The sequence below is a fragment of the Maylandia zebra genome, linkage group LG7, assembly GCF_041146795.1.
Source record: "Maylandia zebra isolate NMK-2024a linkage group LG7, Mzebra_GT3a, whole genome shotgun sequence".
In the NCBI taxonomy this organism is placed as follows: Eukaryota; Metazoa; Chordata; class Actinopteri; order Cichliformes; family Cichlidae; genus Maylandia; species Maylandia zebra.
Window position 1 is genome coordinate 13,915,172 of NC_135173.1, and position 13,787 is coordinate 13,928,958.

Genomic DNA, 13,787 nt, shown 5'->3' on the forward strand with positions numbered 1-13,787 from the left:
GACCAGGGTTTTATACAGAGTTATCGTCCTTGGACAACCTGCGCGCACACACACAAAACAGACCATTATCACTTGGGTTAATGGCTTTGTTAATTTGAAGACATTAACAACTGCTCGGCTGTCCCCAATGAATGTGTCATACAAGGCAGGCCTTGTATTGTTAAATGGGTTGCTAAGTAGATTGATTCCTTAGCTACAAAACACAGCAGTGATGTAGGCAAACAGGTTAATTAAACATTTACACACAAACGCTCAACAATCTATTGTACTCCTCTAATTTATGGCATCAATATGCACTTTCATCAGGATTTCTTTCTTCTTTTTTTTCCTTTTTTTTTGAGAGAGGCATATGTTTGCTCGCTCCGTTCAAATTGGCACCACGCCAGTCTTACTGCACTGCTGTTTTTGAGGAGCAACTGGGACTATCGAGCTCTCCGCAGTCACCCATAACAGGGACGCAGCAGTCCCTCCGCTGCGCAGGGAGACAGTCAGACACAGATTCAAACACCTGCACCCACACCTCCACCTACGCTCCTTTTCATCTCCTGCACCAGCCAGAGGAAGCAGAGCCACTGATTCCTAATCAGCTTCGTCTCCACTTCCTCCACCTCTCAGCTCTCTTTGGCACACACACAAATCGGAGTGTACACATTTGCACACAGGAATATACACACACCCAGTCCACCACAGAGACTTCTGCAGAAGAAGAAGTGAAGCGCCACACCTCTTCCGAGAGAAATTTCCTTTTTTTTCCTCTTCTCATTCGGAAAACTCTTGGGGGTCACGAGGACAGAAAAAGTTCTTGCTTTTTGTTATTTTCGAAGAATTTCTACAATTGTGAGAGCAAAGTGGGATTTGGGCCAGAGGCGTAAGATAGTTTCCATCTTTCATGTATCCTCTACTGACAGAAAGTGAGCTGACAGGAAGACAACAAGGGAACAATCAATCACCTTTCTTTTCAACTTTCCTTTTTGCCCACGTACGTGTTGGTTAATTTCTTAACACGGGGATATATATATAAAAAACAGAGGCTTTTCTGCTTTTCTTTAGTGGTTGTCTAAGTGATGGAGCACAACTCTCCTGCAGTGTAACAACTGTGAGCTATGATGAATTCCAACGATCACTTCATATGCCAGGCCTCATTAGCTACGGATGTGTTTGCTTACAGCTTCGCCTAAATACCTCAAGTACTGGATGCGTGTTGTTTTTCTTTCCCCTTTTAAGTTCTCACCCTCTCTTATTCACACATGCAAACACACAAACACACACACATGCACAGCCTGGAAAAGCCTTTAATACACTTGCCAACCACGGGCCCTGGGTAAGATTCCTTGAGGGCGATGTGTATCCACAACAATGTTTCTCCCTCAGACATGTGGCATGGGTAAACAACACGGTTAAGCCTAAAACAATGTGTGTCCCTGATGACTGCAATTATTTATGAAATCAAACACAATTCAGCTCTCCGCCATGTGGGACAGCTCTCTACATCACTCAACAAATCTCCACTCTTTACTGCTCGTGATCTTATAATGCAATCCCGGCGATTACTACAAGTGTCAAACTCTTGTTATCATCAAAACAGCATTAATCAATACACTGATCTCCCACCTGCACTGAAAAAAACTCACATTTTATCCATGTCACATGTACCTTCACTGCCTCCCCACCCCGCCCAAACCAAGTGAAACATGTGTAAACCATGCAACCTTCAGGCTATATTTCCTCAGGCTGTCTTTGTGGATTATAACAAGGCGATGGCTAAATTATTCAACTTTTGGTTTCTCATGATTGGATGAACAGTGCAGTGGGAGAAATGCCAGTGTCAAGACAGTATGCAAGCTCTCGGGACATTAGCCTCCAGTCAGCAGCTGCTGCAGATGGTATGCTCACTTTGTCGTCCACTTTCTCAGCATTGCTTGTGAAGAGCAATTAACTAACAGCGCAGACACAGACAGACAAGTTCATTTTGTTTTCAAAAGGATTAGAGAGGTGGACCGAGGGAAGAGGCCATTCATCACATAGGCGCCTCTTTATCTCTCACATGCTTTGGACTTTAAAGGGTTTCAGGATTTTAATCAAACAGCCGTCTCTTTGCACTTTTAACATAGCCAGTGCTGACAAGCAGTGATCACCCAGGAAATTTCCTCAGTCTTAAGGTCACTGACCTTTGTCTTATCAGTGTTACCAAAAGTAAAAATGTGTGTACACATGCACTTCACTTGTCCAATAGAAGATGTCTAGATGTTTGTTTTTGTTTTGTTTTTTTAACATTTTGGTCAAATGCAAGTAAGAGCTTGAACTTGAAATGCAATCTACTGAGCTCCACAGATTAAGATTAAGGCTAAAGAATTAAGAAATATAGGTTTTTAAAAAAAGTGCATCATGTAAAGTGCATGGCAGGATTTGCAGATGATGACGCTGCAGGCAAAGCCAAGGGTCTGCTGTGCAGGTCAGAGGTGTTAGCCTGGTGGCCTTGCAAAACTAGCTTTGACATTTCTAACACTGCACATTGTTTATGGTGTGTGATCATTTTTAAGACCCCATAAAATATACAAAAAGAACAATTTGCATATTAATATTATTATATGCATTGCTATTTTACCTCAAAATTATTCTGCAAAAGTATCAACTGTTAGTGCAACATTGTGAAAAATTCTGCAGATCGGCACAGTAAAGACATACCCTACATTTTCAGCGCGTAGGTTCTAACCTCGTAAATCACAGGCAGAAGATAAATATGTGAGGGCAACTAAATTAAATGGTACTTAGCCTTGTGAAATGCTCTGTAATAGATCTGAAGAGGAGGTTTAGAGAAACAAAAAGGTATGCATCCCCCTTTCTCCAGCCAGCGGTTGTAACCCTCACTGAGCTCCCTTAACACAGAAGAAACCAAAGATCATGACAAGACCTACTAGAAACATATCTCATTAGCTGCCTGCATACCTCTCCCATCATCTCCTAGCACCCTCCTTGGGAATATAGAAAGAGGGCTTTGCCTGCTCTGTCCCCAAGCTCTTGTCAAAATCTTCTTAATTGTGATTAATTGCATGGCCATAATGATTTCCTTTACTAAGTACAAATAATACAACAATGATAACAATATAAGCGGCAGAAAGCTTTCACTAAATGCTGCCGTGTTTGTCAATTGCAGGTGTGTTTTCTGCAAAAAATAAAGTTGTTGTTGAGAATATATTGCGTGACAAAAAAGAACAATGTTTTTCATATTTCCACAACTACTTGAAAAAAGCACCGCTTTGCAAAGAATGCCCTAGCTCCGGGCTCCTCTGCATATTGGAGGTTTTCCCTCTGTGGACTCAGTTGTTATGGATGCTGTTTATGGTGCTGCTATGACAAGTGTGAAGGGCAGGCATAGTGAAAGATGTATCGCTCGCTTATCTGCTCAGTGTCTGAATATTTTATAGGATTGTAAATGACCCCGCTATCATGACACGGGTGTCACAACAAGCGCCCCCTCCTCCCCCCTTTTTTAATTTTCATTCATTTAATTTTTTTTTAGATTTGACTCTTCTGTGATAAGTTTTTGACACGACGTGACAAACGCTGTTTGGGAGCCTAAACATCTGTAAACTCATTGAATTTGCATGCTGTGCTTGTGTTGGTAGGTTGTTATAAAACACTTCACATGAGATCAAATTATTATTTCTTTTTTTTTTTTTTTTCCTTCTTCTTGTTTTGCCAAAAATTCCCATTCGTGACAGAAGTTTTTCTTGAGTTTGCGGAAAGTCGTTGAACGAAAACAGGCAACTGTGAGCAAAGTAGCGGGAATGAGTGACAAGAGGCAGACTAATGATAAGGTTTATAAGTTTTGATAGTTTTTACGGCCTGCGAGTGGAGCTGAGGCACATCACTGAGATGTGCTCTTGAGCTGCACAGAGAACAATGTGCCTTTGAGACACTCTCACTGCACAGAAGCAGCCTCGTCCTTCCGCCTCTTGCTGCATATGCTTTATAGCCGACAATAAACCATTTTAGTGCAAAATAAATTGGGATCGTATTGAAATGCTGGCGCTATATATGTCATCGAAGACATACAGTTATTTTTTAGCAAAGCTGGAGAATAGTTTATCATCATGTGAGTGCTGCGATGGGTCTGTTCCACATCATTGGCTTCTCTTGCTTAGTTAGATTGTGAAGGTCAGAGTTCTCAAGCCTTTTATCGCTGTTTAACTTCGGAGAATTATCACATGGGCAGGATTTGGCTGATATATGCTGCACAGTCCTACCTCAGCATAGTGTCATATACATCCTGCATTTTAAGTTAAAAGATCTAGTGACATTATTTGGACCATGTCGTGGGGGAGAAATGGATAGAGGCCTGACCTCGCACTGAAACATTTGCATAGATGCCTTTATTTGACAAAAGAGATTTAAATATCATACATAAAAATTTGGTATCCCACAAATGGTCACGTCTTAGCATGTGTGTGCTCTCATTTCACAGTGCAAAACAAGAATCAGTCATCTAATTTAGCTGTAAGTGTAACCAATTGCTTGAATTGCTTCGAAGGGCAATTAACTGTTTACCACTGCAAATATGTTTTATAGTTGTTTAAGTCTGTGCATCACATTCACCCTTATTTTAAAGCAGCATTAACATTCAAATCATCTGCCTGGCCCGTCCGCGGCTGGTGTTAAAAGAACATCTTTGTCGGCATTTCCTAATTCAAAACTTAGATTAACAAGAGCTCTGGAAAAACATATTTGAATACTGACATTTTGTGGTTACATCTGTTTGGCTTTAATTGCTGTGTTGAGTTTTAAAACTTTGCAAACATAATTAGCGCCCCGGCAAATGAGAAGAGCATTAGCACACAGCACAATCACAAAATTACCATAAAGGAAAAAAAAGATTTTTAAGGTTTGCTTAATGAAAGCTTGAAAGGAGAAGCCTTCTCCCCCTGAAACACCAAGGTGACATTTTATTTCCAACTGTTAATTGATGTTCTGCTGATTAAAGCACATTTTATGCAGAAGACCAGAGGGCTCTATTTCTGGAAGCTATCAGTTCGCAGGCATGGATTGCAACAGAGTTACAAGGCTGAGCTGAACCTCATATCATTTTTTATTTTCCAATTGCATCATGGATCCAGTTTCTTCTGGGAAAGCTGCAGATAAAAGTGCAGATTAAAAGGACAAGAAAGTATATAATTAGTGTTTGGGATTAATCCTGCATTGTGTGAACTAATACTGTCATTCTTACAAAAGAGTGGCAGTATTAGTATCTCTACAAAGATTGTATTTGTATTATATTGTACTCTGTTGTACAGCACTGTGTATCCGTGGTATTTTTTATAGTCCGGATGCTATTGTATTGTAAAACCGATGATATTATTTCACTTACAAACAGCCCGTGTCATTAATCAGCTCACAATATTTGTTAGAGCAAAGCAGACTAATAATTCAAAACTGCAGCTTATTTATGGAAGTGAACAATTGATAAAATGCCAGGAAGACTGTAATCTTTTAAAGCACTTCTTACAAAAACCTCTTTGTCAGAATAATCAACACAATCTGCATAATTTACATTACTTACTTAGATACATGAGCGAGCCCGAGCTTAGAGTAAAGAAGTTTGTTTTCTCGTGTTTGTGCCTATTAGCCACAAATTAATTAATCTACCATCCAAAACCCAATTAAGCCACAAGCTATATTAATACATCGCCCATTACACAGCGTGCAGAGGAAGTACCGGAGAAGCGCTATTATTTTCGCAAACATAATCACATTTTGCTGCAGCAGTGGCGCCCACTGTTTTGTAATGTATTCAGAAGCCAGCGAGAGCTGTTCGGGTAGAGGAGACAGACCTGAGCAAGGAGATGGATTTTAGGTCCAAGAGACTGATTTATTTTCTGCCACTAGGGGGAGAGGTGCTCCTCGTAGGCCTCACCAGGGAGAGCAATAATATCCAGCTATAAAGTACTGATGAGGCAGCTCAGTGAATACTTATGAAGAGTCCTGAATTAGATTCACTCTCACAACCTTGGTCGTTTTATTCAAAATGCCCTCGGTCTGGTTTATAGCCCATGTATAACGACACATCCCAAAAGCACCAATCATATAATTACCAGTGTCTCAAACTTGAGCATTCATTCAGCGTGGGTTCCTTCAGCCTTTTTTAGACCCCCTCTATCCATCAATGATGTGAAAAACTCCAGCTCCTCCATTTAATATTGTTTGTTTTGTTGTTTGTCAACACAACAGAGGAGATGTGGTTTTCTAAAGCTCGGTGTTAAAGAGGCACCCCGAAGAAGAATACACACAGGGTTGCCATGGAGCCCATTGATGTGCAAATGTTTTCATTTAAATATTTTTAAGAGGATCAGCTCAGATTACGCCAAAGTTTGACAGAGATAATTCGATGGCTTGTGTAGCAGCTTTGTTTGTGGAGACCATCATTCAAGGCACGTCAGACCACCTTCACAAACCACATAGCCTTTTTAATGAAGTTTACTTTGAGGAAAAGGCCAAAGCTAGTAGCTTTTCTTCATGCGGGGCTATATTAGGGAAATCTCCTCAGTCCTTATTAATGATTAGATTAGTGTTTTTAAAAAGCTTATATTTGCGCTTATGCAGACGTGAGAGGCTTAGTGAACGTTAACAGGATGACTGCATGGTTGCGATTTCTGGATAAACAAAAAGTTGCACTTAACATACTGTGTTTTGTAAAACAAAACAAAAATACCAACAAGCTGGTATAGAAGCATCAAGCAGATATATTTGCTCTTTTTTCCTTGTATAACAGATAAATACACCATGGAGACCCCCCAGTATTTGGGACAAGAGAGAAGAGCTTAAATATTTATGCCTAAGCCTCTGGAGGCCCACTATTAGTAGTAAAATGTTTTACTTTCTGGGGCTGTCACTCTGCATTGGCTCCCATTAACAACGGGGCTGACAGGGACCTCTGGGTCAAACACTTTGAGGCAACAAAGGGTCCTGATGAAATCACTCAGTGAGACCCAAATTACTTCTGTGTCATTGCTGAACAATATTTTCTCCCCAAAGCATTCCTCCTTCTGTTAACGCCATGACCCCTTCCACTGCATATGGAAAGGATTGTTTGTCTATAACACTGGGGGATGGAGATGAGGAGAAGTTCATGGACAATGTTCCCGGCTGTGTTAGCCCCCCCTACAAGCAGCGAGACTCTCCTCCCTCTGTTTTGTTGCGCTTTGTGAAAAAAGTTGATAAAAACAGGTTGTAAATGGAGATGGGCAGTTGGAAATGAACACGTTGGGGTGGAGCAGTGAAGCGGGAAATCCAAATATACAAGACCTCAAAGAAAATCTGGCAAAAGCAGAGAGGGAAGCTCCCGGGACGCTTCGTTTGGCACAGCGGAATTCAAACGAGACAAGCGTTTGGGAAAACTGCTTCACAACAAAAATTTCAGAAAGCGCTTTTTTTTGAAAGGAAATTTCTGTTTAGCTGTTTCTGTCAAAGATTTCTGCCGCTAATATCTGAACAGACACATGTTGTATTGTTACATTCGACATATTTGACTAGTCTGACCTAATAAAGTACACTTAAAGTTGTCAAGTACTTCAAGACACACGCAGATATAAGCCTAAGATTAATGATTGACACTTGCCTGCAGAAAGACATACAATAATGGTAAGAGTGGCACAATTGGATGAGCTCAAACAGTATCCGAAAGGCCTGGAAAGGAATGAGCAGGCAGGGAAGCTTCAAATCCCCTCTCAATCCTAAGTGGGTGGTCCTTTCACTGTTGGTAACTGTGCAGTCGCCAGGCATCCACACTGAGGTTTTGAGGAGGGGGGACTGGCTCTCCAGACGCAACATTCACCGTCCCAGGCCCATACATCCACAGAATTAGATTCATGCTACACTGACTTTATTTAAGCTAAGAGTCCTGGCAGTGGCAGCATTAAATGACAGCCAGTTCTCCAGGTCTTTTCTCTGGATTAAAGGATGATTCAGGAGTGGAAGGCAGAATGGCTTAAGAAAAAAATCATTCAAGGATAAAGGAGTCCATAGTTTATCGGAAGAAAGTAACTGAGACTTGCAGACGTTGCCAGATTCCATTGAACACCGCGGACATGTGTGAAGATTGACAGAGAGATATGCTGCAGCCCCTCCGCACCCCACCCAGTCTGTGCAAAAATACACGCACACAAACACACACACTTACACATCAGCGCCATCTTTACACTTTCATTTATTTAACTTAAAAGATTTCAACACGAAAAGTGAAATTCTCAATTTCTGCATGCATTGCACTTGCATCTAGTTATATGATACCAAACTTATACCTAAATACCTTCCTCTAGAGGTTGTAGTGTTGCTATTTGCTCTTAAAAATCAACAAAAAAATGTCAAGTTAGAAAGAAATCTTTGTTAGTCTTTCAAAAGAGAAAAATAAAGGTTACCAAAACCTGTGCCAGACGTTTTAATAACTTGTAAAAGTCCAAAAGATTTCTTTTTATTTAAACCCGTGTTTACGTTGGTATCAGGACCACTTTTACTCTAACAGCCAATATTTGGGTGCCACCCAGGCATGGGAATGAAAAGCAGCCACGCAGCCTCCAAAGCCAAGCACATAAGAACTGTTTAAGTTGGCCCCACAAGTCATACATTTCAATGATTTCAAAGAGACCTCCAATTAAAAGCTACAAACATGTCTTTGGAATGCGAACTAACACAATTAAAAGTGTTCATGAGTGTATTAGAGGAATAAGTTGTGAATTAGCACTTCGAATACACAAGGCTGTTTTCACTCCCAAACTCTTTCACTCATTCAAAAAGCACAGGGAAAGAGGTCTTTTTGAAGTCAGTCACTTCTCTTTCTTTTCTCTCTCCTGCTCTCCCTCCCTCTCTCTCTCCCTCTCTCTCTCTCTCCCCGGGCAAAAGAAGATTGAGTCAGCCTAATCTGCTCCTTGTACATTTGAATGTCTTCTGCAAAGAGCTCATCCTGGCCGCTTGATAAAGGCCCAGGTGCAGAGACAGTGGCCGTGCCTAACTTTGTCTCTGTGGGGGCTGTAAATCACAGTGAGAAGCCCACCCTTTGAAGATGCGAGCTCGCTTTCTCCACTGATTTGTGGCCAGAAGGACAAGCCCTTTACCCGGGCCCTGCACAATGCTCACGCCAAAACCAGGGAGGATGTCAGAAGGAGGCAAACTGATAACTTGCTGATATGCTCGAGGGCTCTCAATCGAGCAGCACAACACACACTTCACGTAGTAAGAAGCAGGGCTCCTGACTGCCAAAGGTCAAGTGGAAGGAGACTTGGGTGACACCATGAGGACTTAGAAAATCATATGCAAACAAAAATGTTAACAAGTATTGACAAGTGCTGAGGGCAGCAGTCTTTTGGTAAGGAAAGAAGAACTTCAATAAAGAGTGAAACATAAGGCAAAGCTAGGAATCCGCTGTGACCGTAGCTCTTTATAATTACTTGACATGCCCGGAAAGTGATTCATAAATAAGGCATATAATTCATTCACTGCTGCAGGGTCCATATACAGCACCAATCATTCTGCATTGAGTTATTTCCCACAATTTGCTCATCAAACTAGCTAAGAACAAGCTAGAGTTGCAAAAGAAAGCTGTTCCAAAGGCTGACATGTTGCAAAATGTAATTTTCATAGTAGCCCAGTCTACAGTGTAAATCACCTTTAAATACCATATGACATGTATCATATTTTTATTTGTGTCTTGCCAATTCTTTTACAGTCAGTTGATAATCCCTGACTAACACACACACATACACACACATACATACTGGCTTCTTATTTCGTTAGTCCACTACACTTCCATCTCTTGATGCCAAAGAAAAGAAATTAGCAGACCACTGCACGCTCCCTTTGACAGAGTCATTAAGGTAGCCAGTGCAGGGCTAAAGCAGAGCTGCGAGAAGCTCACTGTGACACACACAGACTTGCATGCCTTCTGTTTGTTATTTAGAGCCTTATTTACACTTGTTGTCAGAGACAGGCTGGAAGCACAGCAGTGGCTTCCTCCATGGGCTGGATAACAATGAGCTGTAGGGGAGCAGCCCAGAAAGGCATTTATCCTGGCCCTGCCCCATCTTGAGAAAAAGGAAAGCGAGAAGTTTACTGCCTGTGAATCAGAGACTTTTACTCCCCACACACCTAACCGTCTTCCTCCTCCTACTGACTTCTGATTTGACAGCTTGGAGATCATGCACGCAAGTGGAAGAGACTAAACTTTGATTTCACGTGTGAGGCGGTGCGGACAGTCCAGCACCTTCAGTTTCTGCTCACGAGAGCGATCCAGTAACGTGAAGCACAGCCGGTCAACTTCAGGCGTAAATAACTTGAAGTAACTCATTGTTCTCGTCTGCTCTACTTTGCAGCTCGCAGAAAAGAAAGATGGAGGCGGCAAGCAAGCAAGCGATGTTCATTTTTGGTTCTTAAAGTGCTTCCCTGGCTCTTTCATCGCATTTCATCATTCTGCACTTTTCTTAATGAATTTAATGAGCCAAAAAAAAGCAGAAAATGGGAAGAACAACCACTTTTTGAACGCATCATCACAAAAGCTGCCACACAGAAACTTCTTTGGAAACTCAACTCTAGATGAAAACAATTCGGACTATTTGGGGAGTCACATTCAATCCAGTATTTTAAATGATGGCAAGCCAGTTATAGGGCAGTTTATTTTTTCTTTTATTGTCAGGAACAAAGTGATCAGCAGCAGATAAATAATTATAGCTAGAGGATCAAATGAACCTTGAAAGCTCACTTATTGACAGGATATTACATCATTCATAAAGAATCCCAGTTCCCAAGTGTACTAGTGACTCTTATCGTCATGACAATTAGACTGATGAAGTGCACCATGTGATAAGAGTACACAAAAATTGTGTTTTTTTAAGAAAAAGTGGCGTTATGTGAGCCTTGTATGGGTGTGTGAGCCCATTGTGACCTTTTTGTCCAGCGACTTCCTGAGAGGACAAGCGGTGTGTTCGGAGGTATCAGCAGCTGCGTGCTACATGCCTCTGATCCAGGCAGCTATTGACTTCCTGAGATTTGAATTAATTACTTGCTTCACAAGAGAAACTGGATTGCTGTGGAACCCCCTAAGAAGTCCACTCATTCTTAGGAAACTGCCCCATGGACTTGCAGATGGTTTCACTGAGATGTGCTTTCCCATAGAGAACAATTACACAGGGGATTGTGGCGCTGGCATAAACCTGGAGCACACAGTCTCCATTCTGAACATTTCAAAACAGCCATAGGGGAGGTTTGTGACTTAACATAAATTAGACCACCAGGGAATGGGGAGATCTGAAGTGGCGGAAGGGCAATATTGCAGATAAATGCACCGTGCTTAGAGCTTCTGCACCGCGGAAGAATGAAAATTGCACTATGACACCTTGGAATCGGATAATAACCGAATCAACATCTTTTAATGTTTGACAAATGCGACCACTGCAACCTCGCCTGTAAATATATTGTGATGCGGCGCCGGTTTAGTCGGTTTTTCCTTTGTGTGTTTTCACTTCTAGAAAGGAAAACAATGATGAGAGCAATTAATGATGTGAAGAAGAGACAATTACAGTTTATACTTTTGGGGCCCCGTGCGTTAGTCTGAAAGGGATTAACTTACTGCCGCGTTTGTATTCTGCTTACTTTCAATTGGCTCAAGCCCTCGTGTTTGGTCTTGTTAGTGCCAGCGGGCCCCCGTTTCCCAGTGAAGAGTACACTTCAGCTGTGATGAAGTATCCAGGAACGCAGAGGTTACCAGTGGCTGCTAATTAACCTCGCATTGTATTCGCTAACAAAGAAACAAAGGAACAAAGTGGAATTTCAATGCAGAAGATTATCACAATCACAAAGAGCATAGTGCTGGATCATGCACTTAATGGGGATTTTCACACCGGCCATGACACCATGAGATTAGATCAAAGACAGATGAAGTTACATTAACAAAACAATGCAGTCTTGTTATGCAACAACAAACAGCCCATCTGGGCCTTCTCTGGGGTAGGAAAGGCTACAAGTGCACAGCATCAACTGGTCACGCCAGAGCTCCCGTCTTCCTCAACAACTTCTGGAAGACTGGATTTGATTGTGAGAACTTTATTGCAGCTTTGTTCTGGTTGAGAGGAGGTAGCATCCTCTCCTCAAATACATTAAGACAAAGAGGAAATGGGCTGTATGTTCTTCACTGGTTATTGTTGTCTCGGTTTCTGTCCCCCTGGCTGAATGGCAATTACTGACGATTTCCTACCAGGCACTGAGCCCAGGCCCGCTGAGGGTGCCCTGACCCCGCACTATCCAGAGGGGAGAGACAGAAGCTGTCAAAACTTACACCTCTCCCTGCTCCCACTGGGAGTTCTCCTCCAGCTGCTGCCCCACGGGGCTTGTTGCGCACTCCTGCTAATCAGCTCCATCTTCTTCTTTTTTTCTTTTTTTGTGTGGAAGAAATCAGCCCCGAGTGGATGTATGTGCGTTTCTCACCTCTGCTACCTATTGCACCTTTGAAGTCCTCTGTAAGTGTTAGTTTATGGCTGGAGAGAGTACGATAAGATCCCAAGGAAAGGTGATAAATTAGCTTTTCGTCCCACATTTAAAAGGGGAAATAGCAGCCTGCTAAAATCCACAGAATCAGTTACAGTTCTGACACCTAACAGCTAAAGCACTCGAGAAGCAAAACATTGCAGTGCCAAATCTGTTAAGCAACTTCATTAAAGCAGATTATTTGCAGGAAGTTTACTTGCTTCCCACAATGAAGCTCTGTATGACAAGCATTTGGTGAAATCTCTCATAGTGCCATTTTTTGGAAAACAGAATTTGATAAATATTGCCGATCCAACAGATTCACTAGGATACACAAGGCAAGCTGGGACAGAGCAGATATTTTGAATCCCCAAAACACGCCCTTCACAGGCATGCCAATTACCAAAAACTGGGGAGTAAAAACACTTTTAAAAATCTGTAATTCATTTAATAGGATTAGATATGCGTTCAGCTACTTGCTGAACCCCTTTATGCGCCAAAATGCAACATAACTTAATCGTGAGTCACACGCAGTTGCTTAAAGTTCAGGATGACAGCTCGAAATTTGATGAATAGTTCTGTGTTGGTTGTGTTTCTCACCTTGTCTCAACCCGCCCAACAGTTGCACATACTCAGGCAAAAACAAGTGATCCATCTACATATAGAAGTGTCATGGCGTTACATTACATATTGTAAAATGAAGATGGGAAATGTGTCAGTGACTGTCGCCAATACACGATATCCTGTAACAGCTAATCCATATGTATATTGTTCAATTTATTATTCAAGTTAGCTTGAATCAGAAGAAATACATGGAATTATACAGAATCAGAAAAATATATTGTACAGAAAAGGGGTTCTACTTATAAACACACACACACATATATATGAACATACATATATAATTCAGAAAAAACTGTGCTGACAGTGTAACAACAGGGACTCATTTTCACCTCACAGCCTGTCACAATAAGCATTCTTATCTTGAATATCAATTATCACCTCATTTCCTAGAACCACTGAATCTCCTTTACAACACCTGCCTCTGTGCTGGAAACACCATCTCTGTGATGTGAGTGAGAATATGATCTGAACCACATAAACTTTATGGCGTAAAAAAAGTTTCACCGCAGTTTATAAAACAGACTCGATGGCCTATAACTTCCGCACAGCCACCGTCTGCTGCAGCTCAGTGGAATTTCGCCGCTGCCACCCGCTGACATAATTTGTTTCACAGTCACCACCCAGCAGCATGAATCAGATGTTGACACTCTAATTTCATG